At 39.5% G+C, this 23,861-nt stretch overlaps 1 long non-coding RNA gene across 1 annotated transcript; it reads right to left on the bottom strand.

Annotated features, from left to right (window-relative positions):
* On the bottom strand, window positions 1-23,836 carry LOC110599397 (uncharacterized). The gene is made up of 4 exons (XR_013437241.1): window positions 22,777-23,836; window positions 21,139-21,230; window positions 12,456-12,519; window positions 1-748 (listed from the first exon to the last, which is right to left on the bottom strand). It is a non-coding gene; the product is annotated as an uncharacterized LOC110599397 (long non-coding RNA).
* Between the last annotated feature and the right edge of the window lie 25 nt (window positions 23,837-23,861).

The following is a 23,861-nucleotide window of genomic DNA, read 5'->3' as shown; positions in this document are numbered from 1 at the left end:
GCTCAAGAGTCTGGTTTCATAACCCTTGAACTCTAACCAGGCATTTGAAGAATGTTATATTGAGAATATCACCTATCATTTTCAAATCCAGGCAGCCCAATTGCTAAAAAATGTATCCTTGCAGAACAGGCAAAGTGTGCACTTGACTCTTCACAGCTGACCCTGATTTGCTGTGTCTAGTGAAGTGAGTCCCAAGCATCTGTTTTGTATGCCCAAGGAAAACAAACAAGTCAGGGGACCACGTCTTGATTTTAATAAAGTCTGGATGTGATAGAGCAAGGATGGTATTACCGTCACACTTGTAAAGGTGGGACTCAGCCCACACTCTTCACCAGTCACCAACTAAATACCTACCAGCCTGTGAGCCAAGTATCTGATGAGAGAGGCCAGGAAACCTCAGTACTGATAAGGTTAATTTAATCAATTACTTTTGCTAAATGCCTATGAGTCACTCCCAAAATTTAAAACACAAATACAAAACACAGTGGGGACCTTTCCCCAGTGTGTGGAACTCCTTGTGTCTCTCTCCTCCTGCTCATTTCCCCTTTCCTGAGTCACGTCTACCTGCAAAAGACCCCTTCCACCAGCAACCAGCATTTTGAGACATAAGATTTGAAAGTTCAAAAATATGCACAACAAGATGTGCCCTCTTTGGTACATTTGCAAATCCAGTGGAACTCCAAGAACTTCTAGGCTTCAGGAAAATCCTCTCATCCTGCTGCTGGAATGTATTCTCACATGTGAAGTTCTGCAAAAGAAAGGGAAAAGAAAAAGAAGGACAAAGTTTAAATGGGCAGTCAGTCCTACAGCTAGTGGCATTCAGAGATGGTCAGGGAGGAAATGCAGTTTGTGCTCAGAGACTGCAGTGCACCCAGCTGTGAGCATCCTGGTTTGGAGGCTGTCAGGTGACTCACTCCCTTCCCTTCACCCCCTCCACCAGAAAAGCTTTTCCCAAACTATGAATTCTGACCAATGACTGCAATACACTCACTGTCACAGGCAGGCCTCAAGAAAACAAAGCAAGACCATAATTTTAAGTGTTTGAGAACCCAGACCAAAATAAAGAAGAAGAAAAGAAAGAAAGGAAAAGAAATTTGAGTATGCCAGTCAGCATTATGGGATAGGCTTACTTAGTATAAACGGAATCCAAGACCTACCCTGATTTTTAAGCCAACAATAATATTCACAGTGGGGCTCAGACCCGGTGTGGATAAGGGCACTTAGCTGTATAGACAAACTGTATGCAAATATATTCACTATAGAAATAAAACAGTATTGAGTATTAACCCTCCCAAAGATTGCTTTACAAATATAAATTACAACATAATATTTTGAAATAGTATCCCAATAAAAAAAAGTTTCCTTTCACCAAAATGAATTGCAAATTTAAATGAATAGATTTTTTTAAAAAAAACTAGAAAAAAATGTGGATAAGTGGTTATATAATCAAAGAATGGAAATTGTCTAAGTATGACACCAGTGACAGAATCTCAGCAGTGATACATCTGACTACCTAAAAACTAAAAGCAAACAAATAAAAGAAAAAATAGTAACAGCAATAATAATTACTAGCATAGAAAAGTACGTAAAATTGAAAGCCTATAGCCAACAGAGAAAAAAAACTGTCAACACAGAAAACAAACAAAAGTTGATTATATTTAAGGCAACTAAAAGCAACTAAAAATCAATAAAAAGAGATGGGGAGGTAGCTCAGAGGGAGAGCACTTGCCTAGCATGTGCAAAGCCCCAGGTTCTAACTCCAGCACTCCAAAAGGCAAAAATCAATGAGAAGGTGAACATTCCATAGGAAAAAAAAAATATTCAAAGAACATGATCAGGCAATTCACAAGGGCAGAAATTCAAACAAATCGTTTTTTAATATAATGTCCTTTATAATCAAATAAATGAAAATTTTAAATACAGATAACTTTTTCACTTATCAAGGGCAGAATTTCAAATAGGCAATAAACTTTTTTGTTAAGTATAATGTCCTTAATAATCAAATAAATGAAAAATTTTAATTCAGATAACTTTTTCACTTATCAAATTGGCAATTAAAAAATAATAATGGAACCTGTTGCTGGAAAGAACATGGGAAACCCTATCAACTCTGGGTTGGAATGACAACTAAGCATTTGGCACTAGATACCAAAAGGCTAAAATATTTATCTTTCATTTGCTATTGGAATTTCAAATTTAACCTAATGAAATAATTGTGGATAATAACAAAAATAAAATAGTAACATCATCACAGTAAATAAGAGGGAAATAATATTAGATAAATCAACTAACAGACATCTATACAACAGGATAGTAGGAAATTTAAAATTATATGGGAAACATTCATGGAGTGTTAAGATTTAAGGTTGGTTATAAAACTATATGATTCTATATGTAAATATTATGGATTGATAAATCTTATATATATCATATATGTATAGATGATTGCTCCTGGATTGACAAATATGATATATATCATATATGTATATATGACTGCTCCTTGACTTATGATGGGGTTACATAATGATAAACCCAGCATAAATTAAAAATATTGCATAAATAAAAAAAATATTGAAAATGCATTCTACACCTACCCCATCAACCATCAAAGTTTAGCAACACAGCACACTGGACAGCTTTGGTTGTTTCCCCTGTAATGGGATGCCTGGTTGGGAGCTTTGGCTCTCCGACACTGCCCTGTATCACAAGGGAGTATTGGGCTGCATATCACTAGCTTTGGAAAAGACTGAAATTCAAAGCAGAGTTTCTGCTGAATGATTCACTCTTGCACCACCATAAAATCAAAAAATAGCAAGTCAAGCCAAACTGAGTCAGGGATTTTGTGTGGGGTGGGGGTAGAGGGGGTATGATGACGTATATACTCAGGAAAAGACTAAAAAGATGTAAGCTAAAATATCAGTGGTATCTATAAGGGGACTGTGGATCTATTCATTTTCTTCTTTTTCTTGTCCATAGTTTCTAAATTTTATTTAGATAACATGTAACATTTTATAGCAATTTCTGGGTTTTTAAAAATAGCTTTTTAACAAGCTTAGAGGAAAAACAAACAAACCAACAGGCTCAGGTTTCTTCCACCAAACTAAATGGCTTTCATTTACTGCTTTCAAAGTTCATGCTGCCTCTCTCTCTCCCCTGATCTGCATCCAACACTGCAATAATTTCCTTCACATCATGAAAAAATTATTCGAAACCCCAAGCTCACTCATTCAATTAACTCCCTACCTCTTTCTTACTCAATATTCAATTAACATTGAATCACTTTAAGTCTTCTATTTTAAAACCTGCTCTAGTTAATCTGGCTTCCCCCCCACCCGCCCCCCATGACCTGCTCCAGCTCCTCTTTGGACTTCTGAGCCTTTGGACCAGCCTGAACACAAGACAACATTTGCAAACAGGTCATACTCTCATTCTGCAGAGGAATGCCTCACCCACCCTCCATGTCCATTCTACAGAATAATAAAATATGCAGCAAAATAGAACCATGCAGGACCTTCCAGCTTGTAACAAGATGACATGCAAAGCAGGGTGCGGCACAGTACGACATGAAAATATCAGACACAGGTCAAGCTAAAAAATCTCCTTTCACATGTCTGGACTGTACTGTGCATGGGCTCTACTTCTTCTTTGCAGTCAGCTCCCTGTGTGGCTTTGAGCAAGCAGTTTAATTGCCGTGGGCATCCATGACATCATCTCCCAAAACACCATAGATAGCATCATTCCTAAATGACATCTAAACCAATGGTAGGTTACATTCTTCCCAACCCAAATTATGTTATTAGAACAAATATCTTAAAGTAGGTCATAGCCCAGGGTCTCCACAAGTACATTTCTTTTCAAAACTGTGTATACTGAAGGCATCTAGCCTAAAGTGTTATGATATTCATTACATTTTATGAATGATGGACCCTGTGGGTCATTCTCCTATGATTCTATCCGCTCTTCATTTCCCTATTCCATCTTCCTGCACTGAGGCAGGTCACGTGGGAATCATTTATTTACCTCTGCAGATTAAGGATTGGCCTTTTGCTTTTTAATCCAACAGAAGATAGTCATTTGTAATGCTTTGATCTATTACAATTTATCAGATACATTATTTTAAGGTTAAAAAGAGAGGCAGTCAGAAAAAAGAAGAACAAGAATTATAAGAGATATTTAGGTTGTCCCAGAAATTTGCAAGCACAATACTGTCCTCAAACCAAAGCCACAACAATCTCCCTGAGGCTCTGATATGAAAAAGAGAGAGAGAGAGCAATGCTATTTCAAAACACTGGAGAAGGTGTGGAGAAACTGGATCATTACTAGTGGACACATAAGATGGGTCATCTACTCTGAGTGACAATTTCTCTTCAAATTAAGCAAATGACATAGCAATAACACTCTTGGGCATTTATGCCAGAGAAATGGAAACATATGTCCACACAAAACCTCTACACAAGTATTCATAGGTTTACTCATAATAACCCAAAACAGGAACCAGGTATAATTCATTTAATGAGTGAATGACTAGACAAACTATAATACATCCAAACCATGAAATACTACTCAACAACCAAAATGGAACAAAATACTGACTCACACAACTTGAATGGATTGCAAAAGATTAAGCAGAATAGGAAAAAAAATTTTTTTAAAAATCTAAAAAGTTTGGATTTGTATTATTCCATTTACCCCATATTCTTGAAATGACAAAATTATAACCAACAACATATTAATGATTTCCAGTGTTGGGTAGGGGGAGGAAGTGGCTGCAGCTTATAAAAGGGTAGCACAAGGGATCCTTGCAATGGAACTGTCCTGCATCTTCTCTATTGTGGTGGTCACACAAATCCACACAGTGATTAAATTACACAGAACTAAATACAATGAGTATGTGTTTAACTGGTAGAATCCAGGTACAGTTGCATTGTATCAATGTCAACCTCTTCAGTTTAATATTGTTCTGTAATTATGCATAATGCTGAGAGAGAGAGAGAGAGAGAGAGAGAGAGAGAGAGAGAGAAATTCTAACAGCACACTATGGACAATAAAGATCTAGAGAATTGACTTCAGTATTGAATTTTTTTTCTGTAAAGTTTTAGCAAATAGAAATGTAAATCTCTCCTATAGTCCACATTTCCCAAAATTTTAAATTATTCCTAACTTTAGGTGTTCTATTTTGTGGTGGTTGTCATGGTGATATTTAAAGAGGGGAGAACTGTAAAGTGCTATATGAAGGATCCTATTTTCTCCAAGGAGCTGGAATACATTTCCGTAGTGTAGCATATGCCATTGGTTCCCCACCCACTAGGCTTGGCCAATCTCAGAGTCACCTGCAGACAGAAGTGCCAGGGAGCTGTCACCTCAGGAGCAGCACTCAAGCGATGAAAGGCAAGAGCTGAGGGTTGGTGCTGCATCTTCCTACCCCATAGTGGGCTGAACCTGAGGGCTCATGACACTTTTTCTCAAAGGACCCAACAGGACTGAGGGCACATGACACCTTTTCTCAAAGGACCCAACAGGACTGAACATCTCTGCAGTGACCTGCTCAAGATCACGCATTACTTGACCCTTCCTTCTTTCCAGTCGCCCTTTCCCTCATTCCACCTCCCAATTAAACCAAATGAACCCTTTTCCTTGTCTCAGAGGGTCCTTTTGGCAGGACCCAAATTAAAACTGAAGGTAAAGATTCTGAGTCCGTTTTTAACAACTGAGATTTTACTTTCCCTAATCAATGACAGACTCAATGACAAGGCTACAAACCACTTGGATCCTTAACAAAATACAACTTATTTATTTAAGACTTATACTGCCCTCAGGTAAACACAGGCATGGACATATCTGAAGCTTCTCAATTTGCCTGGTAATAAGCTCAGACACTGACCATCAGCCTATTTGTTTAACAACAACTGTGAAGCCTTATTCAAACAAGCTACATTCACAGAAGCAGATCCCCTTTCAGTGCACACATCCTAGAAAACCCACACAGTCACGTGCCTTGCAGCCTTTCACTTAATGATGCATGTATAAACAGTGATCCCAGAAGAGTATAACAGAGCTAAAAAAATTTCTATCATCTAATGATATCGTAGCATCATACCATCATAGCACAACATGTGACTCACCTGTCTGTTGTGATGTTAGTGTAAACACACCAATTGTGCTGTCAGTTGTATAAAGTATAGAATACAATTATGCACAGTACCTAGTGTTTGATAATGATAATAACTTCATGACTAGTTTATGTATTTACTATCTATACTTTTTTCACTGTGTTGGAGTAAACTCCTACTTATAAAAAAAAAGCATTTGCTATAAAAATATGCTATGTTACACTGGCAGCAGCCTCGTCTATCTTGTGTTTACTGGGTCTCTTGATGACATAAGGAGACCACAGGCTTGGATGTAAAAGTACACTCTATGATGTTCACACGTCAATAAAATTACCTAACAATGCATTTCTCCAAATGCATCCCTGTCATTATATAACACATGACTGCATTTGTGTCCTAGTTTCTAGAAAAGATCATCCTGCATCCATCCAAAGAGATGAAACACTGGCCCTTTTCTAAGAGGCCAACCCAGTGATAGGAAAGTCAATATAAGGCAAATTCTGGTCACATCAATGAAGAAAGTAATAGGGATCCTGAAAACCTTTAGTTTCCTAAAAAAAAAAAAAAAAGAAAAGAAAAGAAAGAAAGAAAGAAACAAAAACAAAAACAAAACAAAACATTCTGAATAAAATCCCTCATAGTTCTATTAATACTTTTCCTCAATTTGGGTTGGTGTCAAGGGTCAAGGCCACCCTCTACAGTCATTGTTTTCTTTTTGGTAGTTAATACTAATATAATGTTTATTAATGATTACAATGAATTAAAATTTACACAACAGCTTGTGTACAGGATTTTATTTCACCTTCAATCAAGTTTATTGAGGTGGATAAGTATTATTCTTTCCTCTTTCCAGAAAACACAGAAAAGACTAGAAAGAGGTAATAACTTGGGTGAATTTTGCACAGCCAGAGTGAAGTTTTGATGATAGAATTAATGACAATGAGAACAAAAAGAAAGGAAGAAAGAAAAACAGGCTGCAAGGCATGCGACTGTGTGTGAGTTTTATAGGAAGTGTACGCTGGAAGGGGATTTGCTTCCGTGAATGTAACCTTTTTGAATAAGGCCTTACATTAGTTGTTAAACAGGATGATGGTCAAACAGGGCTTGTGAATAGGATCAAAAAGGCAGAATAAGAGGCAGCTTTTGAAATTTTATGGTTGCGTGTCAACATTTTCAAAAGTTCTGTTACCAATATGTTTATATCTAGGTAAACATCTAGTTGTAGAAGCATGAGAGAGAGTAGCTAAAGAAAAATGGACTGGGTATCAGAACACTTAGATCCCAGCTCTGTCTAGGTGTATATGAGGAGTGTGGGTGGAAGGCAATTTTGGTCAAGTCCCTCAGACTTCCTGGGTCTCTATGTACTTATCAGCAAAATGAAAAGATTGAATTAGATAAGAAAGGAAAGGCAAGCTCTGTTCCAGTTTGACAACTCCGTGATTCTAGATAAGATTTTTGTGTAGGAGAAAAGGGATCTCTGACAGTGTTATTTTCCATACACTGTTTCATTTAACTTCTACCAGGCTTCCTCTCTGTAGCACATGCAGCAAAAGTGATGCCAAAATGTCACCTTGCAAGGCAGATTGGCCTGCCTCAGTCTCTGTCACAGCTCTGACCCTCACCTCCATTCTTCCCTCTATCTTGGCTTCATTTGCTCCAGGTTCAATGTCCCAAGAGCCCGTGTCCTCCAGGCCAAGATTAAGACATGTAATGGAGAAAGAATCTGGCCTCTATCAACTATCCTTGATGGTAGGCAATAGGAGCTGACTGTCACCAGGAATTGCCAATCCACCCAAATGACAAGTGATAGCAAATTGTTCCAACAGGAGAACAGAGTACTCAGACAAGAGGGGATTTGCATGTGAGACAACCAAAAGATGATTCATGTCCTCCACGTCTGCTTTCCTGAGCTCTCTGGTGTGGGCACTTTGGGGAAAGAAGGGAACCTGAGCCTTCATTAAGCTTTCTAAGGATACTGGCTGAAGCAGATATTCTATCCAGGCAGGACCTTTCAGGGGCAAGCATCTGCTTGCAGGGGAAGAATCTGCTGTCTCTTTCAATGACTGCTAACACCTTCCACTTGTTTGTTTGTTTGTTTCAGATAAGGCCCCCCAGAAGAAAACTCAAGGAATCAGTTGACTTGGTTGTCTTTTTCTAACTTGTTTAGAAATACTTTGCATTTCCATATGAACTTTGGATTTTAATTGCTTGGGAATTTAGTAAATGTCAAAGATTTTTTCATATTGGCCTTTTTATATTGATTAATGAGAAGGGAGATGGAACGATGGTGGACACAGAAATATTTCCAGCACAAAGTAGGCAAGAGGAACTGTGGCAATCTGATGGTATCGGAGAGGGGCCAAATCACCAAGTCACTTCAATGCTAAATTCTCTACAAATGGGCAGGATGGAGGGAGTACTCCCATCTATGGTCTCAAGTGAGCATGCTCAAGAATGTGCTCATCTCTACATGTGATCACGAATCTTTGATAAACAAATATGCATGGGTCTTCCCAATAAAATACCTTTACCTCACGTGTTCAGGAAGACACTGCTTTGGGAGTCATCCCCGCTGCTCTCCTTATTTGTACAAACACCAACCCCATTTTACTCTCCTGTGTCCTGATTGTGTTTATTGGCATTGCTTTCTCCAAGGGAAGAACTATCATGTTTGATTATAGTGGGATACAAGTGTCACCCAACTAGAAGGCAGTTTGCTTACCACTTCATTTTTTATGGTGTTCTTGCATGAAATACAGCAATGAAGAAGCTATCTGAAATCTGGAGGTATAGGTGGGGACTCTTTTCTGGCTCTGACTCTCAGTGTCTTGCCACAACTACATTGTCAAAGAGACCAGCAGAGAAAGTGTTGAGGACAATATTCAGGACAAGGTGCTGATATTCAGTGCCTAGGTCACAGGATATATGGCAACATCTCAGTGTGTCATAGATGAGCACCACAATGTCACTGTTAGCCCAAGCTGGGCATAGATTGATGTCATCAGTTTGCCACAGGTCACCTGCCTAATTCATGCTGGAAATATCTCTGTGTTCACAGTGGCTTCATTTCATCTCCCCTCTCATTAACTAATCAGAGTAATAAGGCCACTATGAAACATCTTTGACATTTATTCAATTCCTAAGCAATTAAAACTTAAAATTCATGTGGAAATGCAAAGCACCTAGACTAGCCCAAACAAGTTAGAAAAGAAAAACCAAGTCAGAAGGATGATTCCAAGACTTCGGACAGCTCCAGATGTCAAAATAGTGAGTTATTGGCATAAAAAATAGAGATTAGCAGAAAAAATAGAGAGACCACAAGCCAACATATACAGACAAGCAATTTTCAGGATAATTGCAAAGGTAGAAAAAGGATGGCCTTTTTGATAAATTGTGCTAAAACTAGTGGGTAAAGCTAGGAGGTATACTTTAAGGTATACACACCTCAATCCAGAACTCACACTTTATTCAAAAATTAGTTTAAAATGTATTGTAGACCTAACTGTAAAACTTAAAGCTATAAACCTTCTAGGAAAAAAAGTTTTGTGATGTTAACTCAGGAAAAGTTTTCTTAAGTGAGATCTCAAAACTATGTAAAAGAACAAATTGACAAATTGGTCATTGTCATAATTTTAAACTTCTGCTCCTTGAAAAACATTGTTAATAGAATGAGATTATTGGGAGAAAATATTTACACACCAGAGTATGTAAAAATCCAGAATATAGATATAACTCTCAAAAGCCAATAGCAAAGACTTGAAACAAATGCTTTCTCAACAACGATATACAGAAAAGATGCTCAAAATTCATAGACATTAGGGAAAGGCAAGTCAGAACCATAATTAACACCCCAATATACCTATTATAATGACTAACACAAAAATCGACCATTCCATGCATCAAGGAGGATGGGGAAGAATCAGAATGCTCATACACTGCTGGTAGGAATATTAAAATGGTAAATCATTCTGGGAAAGTTAAGAAGCTTCCTAAAAAGATAAACATAGGATCCACTCAGGTCAGTTGACAAAAGTTTAAAGTACTTAATTCATTATGTGCTACATCCTCTCTCTTACTTGAACATTAATTTTCTGAAAAACCACTTTGGTGAGATAATTGTCAGTGGATGAATCTAAGATCTTAGGGTTCAAGTGAACAAAAGCACCTTTAAATATTTTATATTTGTTAAAACGAAAGCAAATAAGTAAGTAAAATATTAGTAGCATTAAAAAGTAGGATCCAGCCATTCTATTCATAAGCATTTACTCAAGATAAATGGGAATAAAAATTCATGCACCTCATTGAATATAAGTATTCATAGCATCTTCATTTGTAATAGGAAAAAAAGCTATATATCCATCAAAAAGTGAATGGATAAACAAATTGTGGTATATCTATATAGAGGAATACTACTGAACAATAAAAAGGAACAGACTATTAATATATGCTGTAATGTGAGTAATTCTGAAAATACTAATGATGAATGAAAGAAGCCAGATGAGAAAGAGGAAATATCATATGCTTTCCTTTATATACAACCCCTGACAATGCAAAATTATCCACATATTATTCTGTGACTTGCTTTTTTTGTCCTACAGTTTGCTAGTGATATCCATATTAAATAGAGCAAAATTATTTTCCATGAACAGTCATGAACCATGTAACAGTGTTTCAATCAAAAATGGGGCACATAACATGATGGAAATTCTATATTTCCTAGTGACAATATCCCTCTATTAGTTTAGTACAAGCACACTCCATGAAGTTGACACAATGATGAAATTACCTGACAGTGCATGTCTCAGAACAAATCTCCATCATTAAGTGACACATGACTGTACTTACATCATTTTGCCCTTACCAGGGGTGTGTAAGAGATCTGCTGGGTTTAAACCCACAACAACACTTAATATGTTCAGACTTTTTAAATGTGACCATTCTGGATTATGTAAAATGGCATCACAAGATGGTCTTTAAATTTCATTTCCAAGGATTACCTCTTTGTGTGTTAGTTCTCCCTACCAGATGTTCCAATTTTGAAGGGCAGGAATCATGAATAATTCAGCTTTGTAGCTCCAACATGTATCACATGGTTAGCACACAGCAACCAATTAATGCTGGTGAAATAAATAAATGATGCGTGTTCACAGGCCTCCCAAACCACAAGACTCAGAGGGAACAAACTAAGAAGCCAGTGTGTGAAAGAGGAAAAGGCTATGGAATGTCAGGAGAACACATCTCTTGCAAGTTAGACCGTTGTGGGGGGATACAGGTGAACAGAAGTACTGAACCTGAAGGAAGGAATCCTGCCTTGTTTACGTATGTGACTTCCCTTGGGAATAACTTCTCCCTTGTATACAATGATGCCAAGTGGGGTGAGCAGTGGAAGGGGAGATGATCCCTCTTTCACAGAGTGATGTGTATCCAGGATCCACAACAGAAGTTGTGGGCTCCTCTACCACCTTGACTGGCTTCCTCATCTCAAGACCATTTGTTTGATCTCTGCTTTCATTTTTCACACAGAGACCAAATATTGGCCTCCACCAGAGAGGGACTAATTGAGCAGGGTGGATGCTAAGTCCGTTAAGAGATTGAGATCAGCAACAGTGGGCACAGGGGGGTTGCTGTTGCCGTGATCAGCTGCGTCATTGGACGACCCTTTCTCCTCAAAAAAGCTTGTGGCCCCATCTTCCTCCCCAGCCACCAGTGGCAGGCCCCTGGCAGCTGCCTCTTTGCAGAAATCTGCACTGAAATTAAACCCATCAAACTGTCAGCCCTGTTATGGGGCTGCTCTCATGTCAGCCCATGTCATGACAAAGCTGATAGAAATGGAGCTATTCAGGCTTCACAGGAGTGTCTGTTTCCTTTTTTAAATCGCTTTAAAAAGAAGCTTGAACAAAAATGCCTGCTTTGCCATGCAGATTGGAGTGGCTGAGGCACACAGACCAGCTTTTCTTGCCTGCTTAGTAGTGCTGGTGTGACACTTCCTCTAGAAGTTTCAGGACCAGAAGTATCAGGAAGTCAGCAGAGGAGAGAGAGAGAGGATTCTGAAAAGAACAGCCTTGGGAGGGAGGGAGGAAGAAGGGAAGGGACCAACAGGGTGAAGTCCTTCCTTCCTGAGGTCCTCTTCTTAAACATCACCCAGCACACCTTTGTAGGACCAGAGCCCTCGCCCCTGGTTAAAACTGAGGTAGATGAACAGGTGGAGAGTAATCGAAGGATCTCTGTCCCAAAGCAACTCCAAAGCTTCTAAAATATTAGAGATTCTTTCCTCCAGTCCTCCCAAATGCGTTGGCATTTGCAGCGTGGTGAGAGTGGGCAGAGCGGAAGCTGAGGGTTTCTTACCCCAAACACAAACAGCTTCCTCTTTGACAGGTTTGTGATTCAGGATTGCTCAGCAACATAAAATCTGCAGGGTAGGGGGAGGAAAAATACAGAATTAGCTGAATCCCTGCTGCTTCTCCATCTTCAAGCTATTCCCAGCCCATCCCATGCACAGGAACACACACACACACACACACACACACACACACAAAATGGATGTCTAATCCTGATGACGAAATGACCCTAAACACAGATTCACATTCAGCATCTGAGCATAGAGGTAGAAGGAATCTCAACAGCTATTTCTCCCTTGCCCCTCAATTTAGAGATGAGGAAATTGAAGCCCAAAGAGGTCAAATGACTTTTCCAAAAATGCACAGGTTGATAGTGACAAATAAGGAAAGAAGATCTTTTGCTCCTGCTTTGGGCTGAATTTGAATGAGCAACAAAAACTAATTGGGAAGTCAAATCTTTCTGTGGAGAAACATAGAGGATGTTGGAGCATTGCAGAAAATCACCTCAGGAGTGGTTTATCTAAGATGATTCTAGAAATGAGGAAGTATCAGAGAACACACACACAGATGAAAAAAAATTATATGGGGACAGCTTTACCTTACTGAAAACAGGATAAAGTAAATGGTTGAGGAAATTTTGCAATATGGGCAATGTCAACTATAGTTAAGATTTCAGTTTTCATTGATACAAAGGAACCCATAATTTCCTGTGCAGCTCTTTGACCATCTTCAAAAGGAGATGCTGCCTTGGCTTTTAATGGTGTTAACAATAATAGTTTTCATTAATTGAGCAGGTATAATGTATCATCACACGGAGCATTAGTTCATGCTATATAACCCTCAGAACAACACTATGAATAGATAACAATGTCACCTTCTTCATAGTTACAGATGAGAAACCTGAGCTACCAAGAAGTTATGCAATCTTTTAAAGTTTTACAGCCACTAAGAGCCCATTTGAACACACTTGTGAGTGTTCCAAATCACGCTTTAAATCAATTCTTGTACTGGATGGAGGTCAGGAGGAGTACTCTAGATCTTCCTGTGCTATGGGCAAGTCAACTCAAGACAGTTGTCCTTGATGACTTATAAGGTGATGAAAAATCTGGACCTGGCTCTGCCACAGGTGTGTGGCTTTGGGCAAAGATGCAGTGAAAGATTGACTCAGCAAAGCTGAGCTTTCCAAACCCTGCACCTTCTAAATATCTCCTGAATTGGCCTTTAACCATCTCCTGGGAGATAACCTCTGAGCCCTTGAATACTCTTATTGGCAAAAGTATCTCTGTGTTCCTGGACCTTGTGCCACACTAGACTACTTATGCCAACAGTGTGATTTATGATGGACCTTTTAGGCCACACCACATCAGTCTGACCTCTTGGGGGCAGGATGTCATACAGGTCCTGGACATCCCCCACAAAAGTCCTAGACACCAAGGTCCAGGTGAATTTTCCTGAATTGGAAAACTTCACATGTGCTGTCACCCACAATGCAACTGGGGGAATCCAGCACTATTGGTGGACTATACCAGGAGAACAATAAAAATCTCATACCTGGATTCTTCCGGCTTCTGTCATTTGAGCCCCTTTCTTTTGCTGATTTTGATCTATACCCTTTCACTATAAGTTGGAATTGTGAATATAACACATTTTTCTGAGTTCCGTGAACTTTCTAGCAAATCATCAAACCAGAGCAGATTTGGCAGCCCCTGACACTGGAGGTCAACTACTCACCTGGCCCTCAGTAACTTCATATCTTGAATAAGGAAGCTGATTTACAGCCCTCGATGACTTCCGGGAATTGCCCAACTCTGTCTTTAACCCCACTTGGCAATTCTCTAGCTTTTTTTCTTTCCAAATCCCATGTACCTTATTTATGCAGCCCTACCCACAGTAAGGCTTTTCCTGCTGTGGGTCCCTGGACTAAGCCCCCCAAAAGACCTTCTACTGGCAGACAAGGGTGTGACTGAGTCTCAAAAAAAAATGTGTTGCTAAGTCTTCTGGGTAAGAATGTATTCTCCCCTCTTTCCCTATTACAGAACCCTCTTCTGGCTTGGTACCTAGCTCCCTGGAATAAAGAATAAATTTTCCAGCCTTTCTTACAGCTAGTGGTGGCCATGTTACTAAGTACTGACCAATAATATATAAGCAAAAGTGTAATATGGGAATCCTGGGGAATGCCTTCAAGAAAAATGTTCTCACTTTTTATTCGGCTCTCTCCTTGTGGGTGGAACACAGACATGACTGCTGGAGTCTGGGCAGCTCTTGGTCCATAAGGAGAAGGCCAGGTTCTACAGATGGCACAACAGGGAGATGGAGAGCTCCCTGGGGATTCCAAGAAGCCACCTGCCAGCTATGAACTGTCTCCTCCACGTTTCTTTTTCATGAGAAACACATCAAGTATTCATCTTGTTTAAGCCACTATTATTTTGGATTTTCTGCCACACAGTGCTGAACTTTCCCTACCACATAGACTACATCTTCCACCTAATGACAGATTTTAGCAGGGCTCCCAATTTGAGTCCATCTATTGCCTGTACAAGAAAGCAATGATGATTCATTTAAAAGCACTCTATTCAGAGTACTATCTTCTCCTGTTTCCTACAATCAAATTACCAAGAGAACAATTGGATTTTTCAAGTCCCTCAAAATGTTCTTTTTAGATGTTCTTGGTATTAAATAGTAACAGAATTTAAATGGCATCAACAAAACACACAGACGTGACTGCGGTGATAAGTTACATAAATCTGTGGGGGACAGAACCTCACAAGAGCACACTGGATGCAGCAAAGATGGGAAAACAGCACAAAACAGAACCCGAGAGATCTGCTCCGGCTATGACCACCTTGTCACAAGCAGCCACCTACTCAGATTCAGGGGCATCTTCCTTACCCTTAGGGTCAGAGAAACTCAAAATAGTTGGTGGTATTAAAGGACTGGGGACCCACCTTAATGTTTTTTATTTCATGAACATCCATCACAGACACTGAACTTGAAATCAAAAATGGAAGCCAAGTCTTACTCTTTCCATCCCCAGTGCTAAGCACAGTGCTGGCACAGAATAAGCTCGAGGTCAGGAGGCCTGGCTCCAGGCCACCTGTTGTATAGTGCTACCAACCAAGGGGCAAAATCTGAGCCCTGGTCACCATCCTTTTTCACTTATCACATATTGAGCCCCGAATATGTGCCAGTCCCTGTGCCTAACGCTTCACTGTCATCTACTGTAGCTTCTGCAACCACTCTGTGAAGTATAAGGATTACTACCCCCACTTTACAAATGAAGCAAGTGAGCCATGAAGAAGTCAAATCTCTTACCCCAAAAATCTCTGAGCTCTCAAGGGGCAGAACAAGAATGTGAACCCAGCACTTCTGACTCAAGAGTCCATGTACTCAGACCCACTGTACTGTGAGCAAGAAGGCATGATATGGTGGTGTTGTTGTTGCTGTTACTCTTAGTTCTACTACCATTGTTATTATTATTATTATTACTGACTCAAAGGAGAAAACTTACACTGAGGGATACCTGAATTAGCACCAGGCCTGAAATTATTTTTATCTTATTTTTTTATTTCTTTGGTGTTACTGGGGACTGGATCCAGGGTTACCCTACCATTGAGTTATATCTCCAGCCCTTTTCATTTTTTACTTTGAGAAAGGGCCCTCACTAAATTGCTGAGGCTGGCCTTGAATTTGTGATTCTCTTGCTTCTGCCTTCCAAGTCACTGGGATTACAGGTGTGCACAAACTTGACCAGCTTATGCCTGACGTCATATACATATGCCTAATGTACAAATAAGGCAAGTGGGGCTCAGGAAGGTGTAAAACCTCCAGAGAGCTCACAACTCTAGCAGTAGTATCTGGATTTCATCTAGGGCTCCCCAGTTTCGAAGCCCATGCTCTTTTCATTTATTGTGTGCTTCCTCCCTGCCTGCTATAATGGAAGGGCCCCTCACCCCATGAGCTCACATCAATTCTTCCCGGAAGTTGAACACTGATTCCTACTGAAGGCAACTGGCCATTGACAAGAAAAACTTTTTAGTCATACTTATTGACATTATTGACATTTGAACTTATAAAATATAAATGTGTATATATCATACATATATGTGATAAATAAGTATATATTATGCATATATACCTATAATACATATATATTTATACATATTTTGAGGCAATTCAAAGAGACCACATATAAGATTAAGAAAAACGTCATTATAAGTGAGAAATAATATGTTGCTAAGATTAAGATTAATAAGAGATTAATAAAAACCTTTTGGGTCTTAGTCTGGTATTGCAGTTAGTTATGTGTCAATCATACTCACAAAACACACAAAAAAAGCTATAACCCAGAAGTGTTGACCTTCTATTATGGAAGACTGCAGGCCTGTTAATACACCCAGTCCAGCAAGAGGCTCAGCGGCACCTGAGCTCACAGCTCCCTTGACCCACATGGGGCAGGCTCAGCTGCCATAGGTGAGAGTCAAAGCACAAGGGGGCGGGGGTCACCTGAACAATTAACAGCACAGAGCACTGTGGTTTGTCACCAATCTTTAATTCCACCCTCACCCTGCAGGCCCAGGCCCTGCATGCCAACTCACTGTTCCCCGAGCCAGGCAAAGTCTTCCAGATCAGGGGGTTCACAAACACAAAATTCCTCAATTGTCTTTTATTGTGCAGTTTCTACAAAACAATACTATGAGAAGATGGCCTCTGGGGTCACCCAGGCTTGATCTCAAACCTAGATTCTTAGGTATCATGTTAAAGAAGATCATTTAAGAAGCGGGGTTGTAGAGTGTATGTTCTGTACCACTAAAAACTGTGATGGGCTGAAAGAAACAGAAAACGTAACCAATATTTGCTTAAATACACAGGGACTCACAGAAGATGCCCAAGAATGCATTCCTGAGCTGGTGCCGCTGCCCAGGAGTGAATCCTGAGGGGGTGGAATTCTGCCTGTGCCTGTTGCCTGTGGTCACCCCAAAGATAGAGAGCTCCTTATGCCCTCATGTCGGCAGAACAGGCCACAAAAAGAAGGAAGGGAACCGGAAAGGGGACAGAACTCATAAAGGGGACACAAAAGTTTTTCCCGAATTCCCCATAGGCATCCTCTCACATCTCATCAGGCTTGTCCAGATCACTGGGCCATCATAGCTACAAGGGAATCAGGGAGAATGTTCTTCTGATGCCCAGAGCTGTCTCAAACAGAACAGGGTTCTATTGGTAAGGAAAAGGGGGAAATTGGACATTGGGTAATTGGATAGGTAATCTTCAATTTCTATCATATCTGACAACCTTGAAAATGACTTTTCAAACTCACCAGGCCCCCACAATTTTGGGTGGCCTACCCCATACACTCAAGCCTCTTTCCCGTAAACAAATCTTCCTCTCCCAAGCCACAGCTTTCCCTTCCCACCTCACACACCAGGGAGCTAAACAAACACAGGTGTCTGTCCTCAGCACACACCCAGTTGTTCCCTCCAGTAGCCACAAGCCCTTTAGGGAAACCACTGAGGAATTTCTATTCCCAGGCCTCCTTTTTAGAGCTTCAGTAAAGGCTTGACTTTTACAACTAGAATTTGGAAGGAATACCCCAAATACACAGCATTTCTCCAACAGATCAGGAACCACCATTGCCCTGGGCAGGCCCCCAGTTTTGCTCGGTGTTCTAATTTTTCCAACTAGTTGCTGCCCCCTAAATTATGCTATAAAAATTGTGTGGTGACTATGACCTAGATATTTCTTGGAGCATCTTGGAGCCATTCTAACAGCTGCTTGGAGATACTTTAATGCAGAGTCTGTATCAATCTAGTGTGGTCAAAACTCCCAGTAGATAGTGAACTTCTTGACTTGGGAGACAGCCAAGAAGGCTTCCTGGTCACCTCTGAAGGATGACAGTGTAGTGCATCAGGGAAAGGTTTGATGTGCCTTCAGACTCTAAGAGTCAATCATCTGGATTTTTGTAGAGTGCTCTGTTTTCCTTCAAAACAGCATCAAACAAAGTTATGGGGCTCCCAACAAAGAGAAAGATGAGTCACAGAGTTTGAACATTACATTCATGGAAACTTGATGGTAAACTCAACTAGCAGTTGGCTGGCATGAAATTCTAGATGATTATTTAGGGCACCAATTTAGAAGTTTTAAAAAAAAGTCTCATAAGAAGAGGTGCCTCACAGTAGCCCCATGGGGGTGATTTGGAAGGGTATTTGAAAGCTGCCAGCTAGAATTTCAGGAACTATAGACTAGAGAAACAAGAGAATACCATGACTATTGTTTATTATAAAACTAAAAGTTAAAACTAACCTCTCTTTTACTTCAAGTAGGGAACCTGAGAATAAGAAGAGGAGATGCTATTAAACAGAAAAGCAGACAGTCCTAGTGTGAAATTTAAAAAATCTTAACCCAAGGATTTTAGAATCTGAAAGCTATGTTAAGAATTCATAAAAGTTTCCAATATGCTCTAAATCAAATTAAAATTGCTTCTACAAAGGTGGATCTTAAGATCACAAGAACTATTTGGGAAAATATCTATAGATAAATAAAATTATCTTCTTTAGTTACAGGGGTAATATTTTGGAAATAACAACCTATATGTGGTAGATTAATTACAAAAATAGTCTCAGTTCTCCACCATGCCCTGGATCACTCTTCATCAAGGGACTTTGCAATCCTTCCTATCTAGAGATAAAGTCTATTTTCCCTACTCCCAAATCTAGGCTGGGATTTCCATCCAATAGAAAGTGGGAGGAGTAAAATCATGTCAAGTCCAAATTTTGGCCTCAAAATGCCTTGTCTGTTTCTTCTCTTTTGAAACCACTTCTGCCATAAGTCAAGCTGGGCTAACTTGTAGGAAGAGGAGAAAGCTCATAGATGAGGGCACTTTTCTCGTAGCCACAGCCATCCAATCAACCTCAGCTAGCCGACTGCTGGACGACGGAAGAGGACCAGCCAAGATGTGCAGAGTTGCCTGCCTGCCCCACAGCTTGCCTCAGATGTATGCAGAAGTCCAGGAGCTAAAGAACTCCTAGGCTTGTAGGCAATAATAAATGCTTATTTTTTAAGCCAGGGTCAGCTCTTTGTATCAAGGACCAGAGATTAAGTATTTTAGCTTCCTAGGCCACATATGGCCTCCGTTACATAATCCTTTGAGTTTTGTATTCACTTTGGAGATATAAAGCTATTCTCATCTTCTGGGTACCACAAAAACCTGATGTGAGCCATAGTTTTCCAATCCCTGCATTAAACCACTGAGCTTTGGGATGGCTTGTTACACAGCAAAAACTAACTAATATACCACATGGTTTTACTTGTCCGTAAACCTTGTTCCCTTACAGATAGGACTAAATTATGAGGGTTTTTCCTCAAGTATGAAAGATCAACTGCTACCAGAAACAAAAAGAAAGGCCATCAATCTACTTTGAATCTCAGAGCTGATTTTCTGAGTTCCTTTAATAAAACAAGAGCCATAAAGCCAGTCTTTGTAATGAGAAAGAGATTTCTAAACTTTAACATGGGACTCCAGAAAATGATGCTAGAGTATAAACCCAAAAACATCAGATAGGACCAATTTTATTCCACTGGAATTGCTAGAACAGACAGAAGCTGTTATTCTGCAGCAGAGACCAGCAAGGATCCAAAGACAGAGTGAGTCAGCAGCCTCCTGTATGACCATGAAGTCATGTAAGCTCAACCCCCATGAGACTCTAGCTATCATTTTGTGGAGATCTAAAGAAAAGGGGAAGGAAATAAGAAAGCATGAGCATTTATCTGAGTCATGCCTGCAGAAAATGAGTAGGCTCTTTAAATTATTGGATTGGACTGATTTTTCTGTACTGGGCTTAATTTAGTTTTTCCTTGCTACTCATTGAGTTTGGAAACTTAAAAGGAAGTGTCATGGTTTGGGTATGAGGTATCCCCCCAAAAGCTCATCTGACAAGGCAGGAATGTTTAGAGGTGAATAATAAGAGCCGTAACCTAATCATTAGATGGGCTAATAATTTGAAAGGACTGCTGTACTGGGTGGTAACTGGGGCATGCCTTTGGGGATTGATTATATTATGTCCCTGGTTCCTCATATGCTCTCCCCTCCCTCTCCTTCCCAACCCTCTCCTTCTCAGGTGCCATGAGGAAAGCAACTTTCCTTCTCCTCCATGCCCTTCTATCTTAATGTTCTGCATCGTCTTAGGTTCAGAGCAATGGAGTCAACCAAACATGGATTGAAACCTCTGAAACTGTGAACCCAAATTAAACTTTTCCACCTCTAAGTTGTTCTTGTCAGGTATTTTGATCACAGCAATGAAAATCTGACTAACACAGGAAGAGATATCAGTTGTAGGAAATTATATGTATCTATTAGGGGTCAAAAATATTAAAAGAGAGAGAGAGAGAGAGAAAAGAAGACAGGGCCTGGGGTTGTGGCTCAGTGGTAGAGCGCTTGCCTAGGGTGTGTAAGGCACTGGATTCAATCCTCAACACAACATAAAAATAAATATATAAAATAAAATAAAGGTATTGTGTCCATCTACAACTAAAAAAAAAAATATTTTTAAAAAAGAGAAGACAACAGATACACACAGAGAGGAGGAGGCCTCATGTCAAAGGAGGAAAAGATCACAATCAGTGCAACTTTATAAGCAAAAAAATGCCAAGATTACTAGAGACACCGGGAACTAAGACAGGTGTGAAACAATTCTCACCTTGATTTCAGTCTTTCAGCCTCCATAATTGAGAAATAATAATCTCTGTGATTTTTGCACTACTCCATCTATGGTACTTTGTTACAGCAAACCTAGGGAAACAAAAATACACAGAAAAAAAATTACAAAGTCCATTGCTTTTAAAGAAATGATTTACAGCTCCTCATCAATATCAGTTTGATTATTCCAACACTACTTTTCTTAAATCACACTTCTAAAATTCAAGCTAGCCCTTTAGGGACCCTTGAATGCTAGAAGAAAGGAAGTCTTATCTGCCCCCAGGAGGATAATACGAACTTGGAGGTCTCAGGAAGGGCATATTCCAATGCCTCTGAGACTTTCATTATAGTTTGAGATTTGTTTTTGAGAAGAAAGGCTGATGTGTTTTGCAAGAATAGCCTACGTTTTGAAATCTTTAACTTTGGGGGTGTACATTAAAATTTAGAATGTGATGGGAATGCTGATTTCTGGACCCCATCATCAGAGATTTTGATTTGCTTTATTTAAAGAAAGAAATTCTAGAACCAGTCTCTTTTGCAAGCACCCTTTAGTGGCAAAGCAGTTTTCAGAAAAACAAAAATAAAAGAACCTTCCCTAGGAGAAGCCATGGAGCTACCCCAAAATTCAAAGTGGTAGAAAGCTCATATTCATCCCCTGTCCATTTGGGAAGCTGTCCCAGTGTAGGGATGGCTAAGGAAGAGCTTGGGCACCACTGTGCCACTTATCTGTGAGATCCCTCAGGCAGGAGGAAGAGGAGAAGGGCTGAAGTAACCCTTCCCTGGGCCTTTAGACTCTGTGAGAGGAGTGCCCCCTAGTGGCCACATTTAGTTTTCCTGGTACCTGGTCATGAGAACTGAGCTAGTACCTCAACTCCTCCACAAAAATGAATGGCTACAACATAAAGCAGGGAGATAGAGGCATTTATTGTGATCTCAACTCATGGTAATAAATATGAAATCATAACACAGAAGTAGAACATCTACAGGAAATAGCAACTGCATTTTATTGGTCTTAAATTTCATACCAGAAAAGAAAATCACTACCAAGATCTGAAAACCTGAAGTCAGGTATTATTTTTTTCAAATCCATTTCAGAAGAAAGGGATAGATAAAATTTTAAAACACAGGATTGAACTGGGGGAGGCCAGGAGGGTGCAGGCCATTTGGAAAATTCTTTGGAAAGAAAAATCTCTGTGTAATTTTAAGAAGAAAAAAATTGAGCAACATATTTTTTGAATTAAGTTTTTTAAAATGCATTTTATTTTTAAAACCAATGTCTACTATAAAATAAATTGTTTTCCAACCAATCCCATTCTACTAAGTAAGTTACAAAATAATAAAATAATTAACCTCAGAATTCAATCTCTGTATCCAACAAGTCCCTATTGTTTGCAAGCATCTATGTATGTGATAAAATAATTCCATGATTTTACTAAACATCTATGTAGCAGGCTTCACATGTTATCTCTACTGATTTAAACAATCCTGCCAGGTAGATATTATTAATCATACATTTTTAGGTGAACAAATGAGCAATTAAATAATTAAATAAACTCCCTAGTACTAAGTAAAAGATATGGGATTTAGATTAATACTTTCCCAATGCCAGAACTTAAGAATAATCGTCTGTAACACTCACCTCTCTGAAGAACTGGAACATGTCTTAAACTTCCACTTTCCACAATAAAGATAGTGCTTGAAATGAGAATTAACACTATGTGGGCATGAGGAATCTTGTTGGGATGACGAAAATGTTCTACAACTGGATTGTGGCAATGGTTATAAAATTCTGTAAAGTTGCTAAAAATCAGGGAATTGTATGCTTGGCATGGATAAAGTCTATGACATGTAAATTACATCTCAATAAAGCAAATAAAAATACAGTGTGAAAAAGGGAATAATACAATGCAATTAAAGTAAAATATAAGAGTATAAGGGATATACTTATTTGGATAGACTGGTTTCCCCACAAACTTGGGGATAAAATTAAGTGTAGATCAGATCTAGAAGTAAAACAGCAGAGCAGGACCAGAGCTTTGTCATCAAGATGGACTTTGGAGCCTTTGAGCACCCTCTGTTGGCTGAATTTCTCTCCCTAGAAATAACCACTTTCCCATCAGTATTTATTTTTCCCTTTCTAACAAAATCTGTTTGCAGAACTTTTATTTATACTAATGTGTAAATGACTGGTTCATATTTAAACAGCTTCTCTTTAAAGTATTAAGTAATAAATCTCCAAATATAATATTTTACTTGATTTCCAAGTCACACCAAGATCAACATGCAAAGTCTAAACCCGTTCTTAACATAACCCCGCCCCCAAGTCATCTCCCAACTCTAACTTCCCTGACTCTGTTTGCTGTCCATGGTCCTCTGCCTCCTGCCCCATCAGTTAACACAGATCTCGGCCGATTCATAAAGTCTCCCAGCTCCAAGTACATGAGGGAGCCCCAGAGGTTAAGTCCTATCAGTTCTTGGGTAATTTACGGCTGTCAGCCAGCAGTCATCATTTGTATCTTTCTCCACTGCTCCAACCTCTCCACTGAGTACACTACATTGTTGAGACATTAGCCCCATTTTGCTATGGACCACCACTCCTACTGTGCGCTGTTCCTTTGCAAGCCAAGTACCTCTGTTGGTCCATGGGAGGCTTTGGAGGTCAGAGCCACAGTGTGAACACAGCTGCAGGGTGAGGTATGGTGAAGGGGGATACTGTGTTGTGCT

This window comes from Ictidomys tridecemlineatus, chromosome 4 (assembly GCF_052094955.1).
Source record: "Ictidomys tridecemlineatus isolate mIctTri1 chromosome 4, mIctTri1.hap1, whole genome shotgun sequence".
Taxonomy (NCBI): Eukaryota; Metazoa; Chordata; class Mammalia; order Rodentia; family Sciuridae; genus Ictidomys; species Ictidomys tridecemlineatus.
Note: the sequence above shows the minus strand (reverse complement) of the source record. Positions and strands in the feature narration are given on the sequence as shown.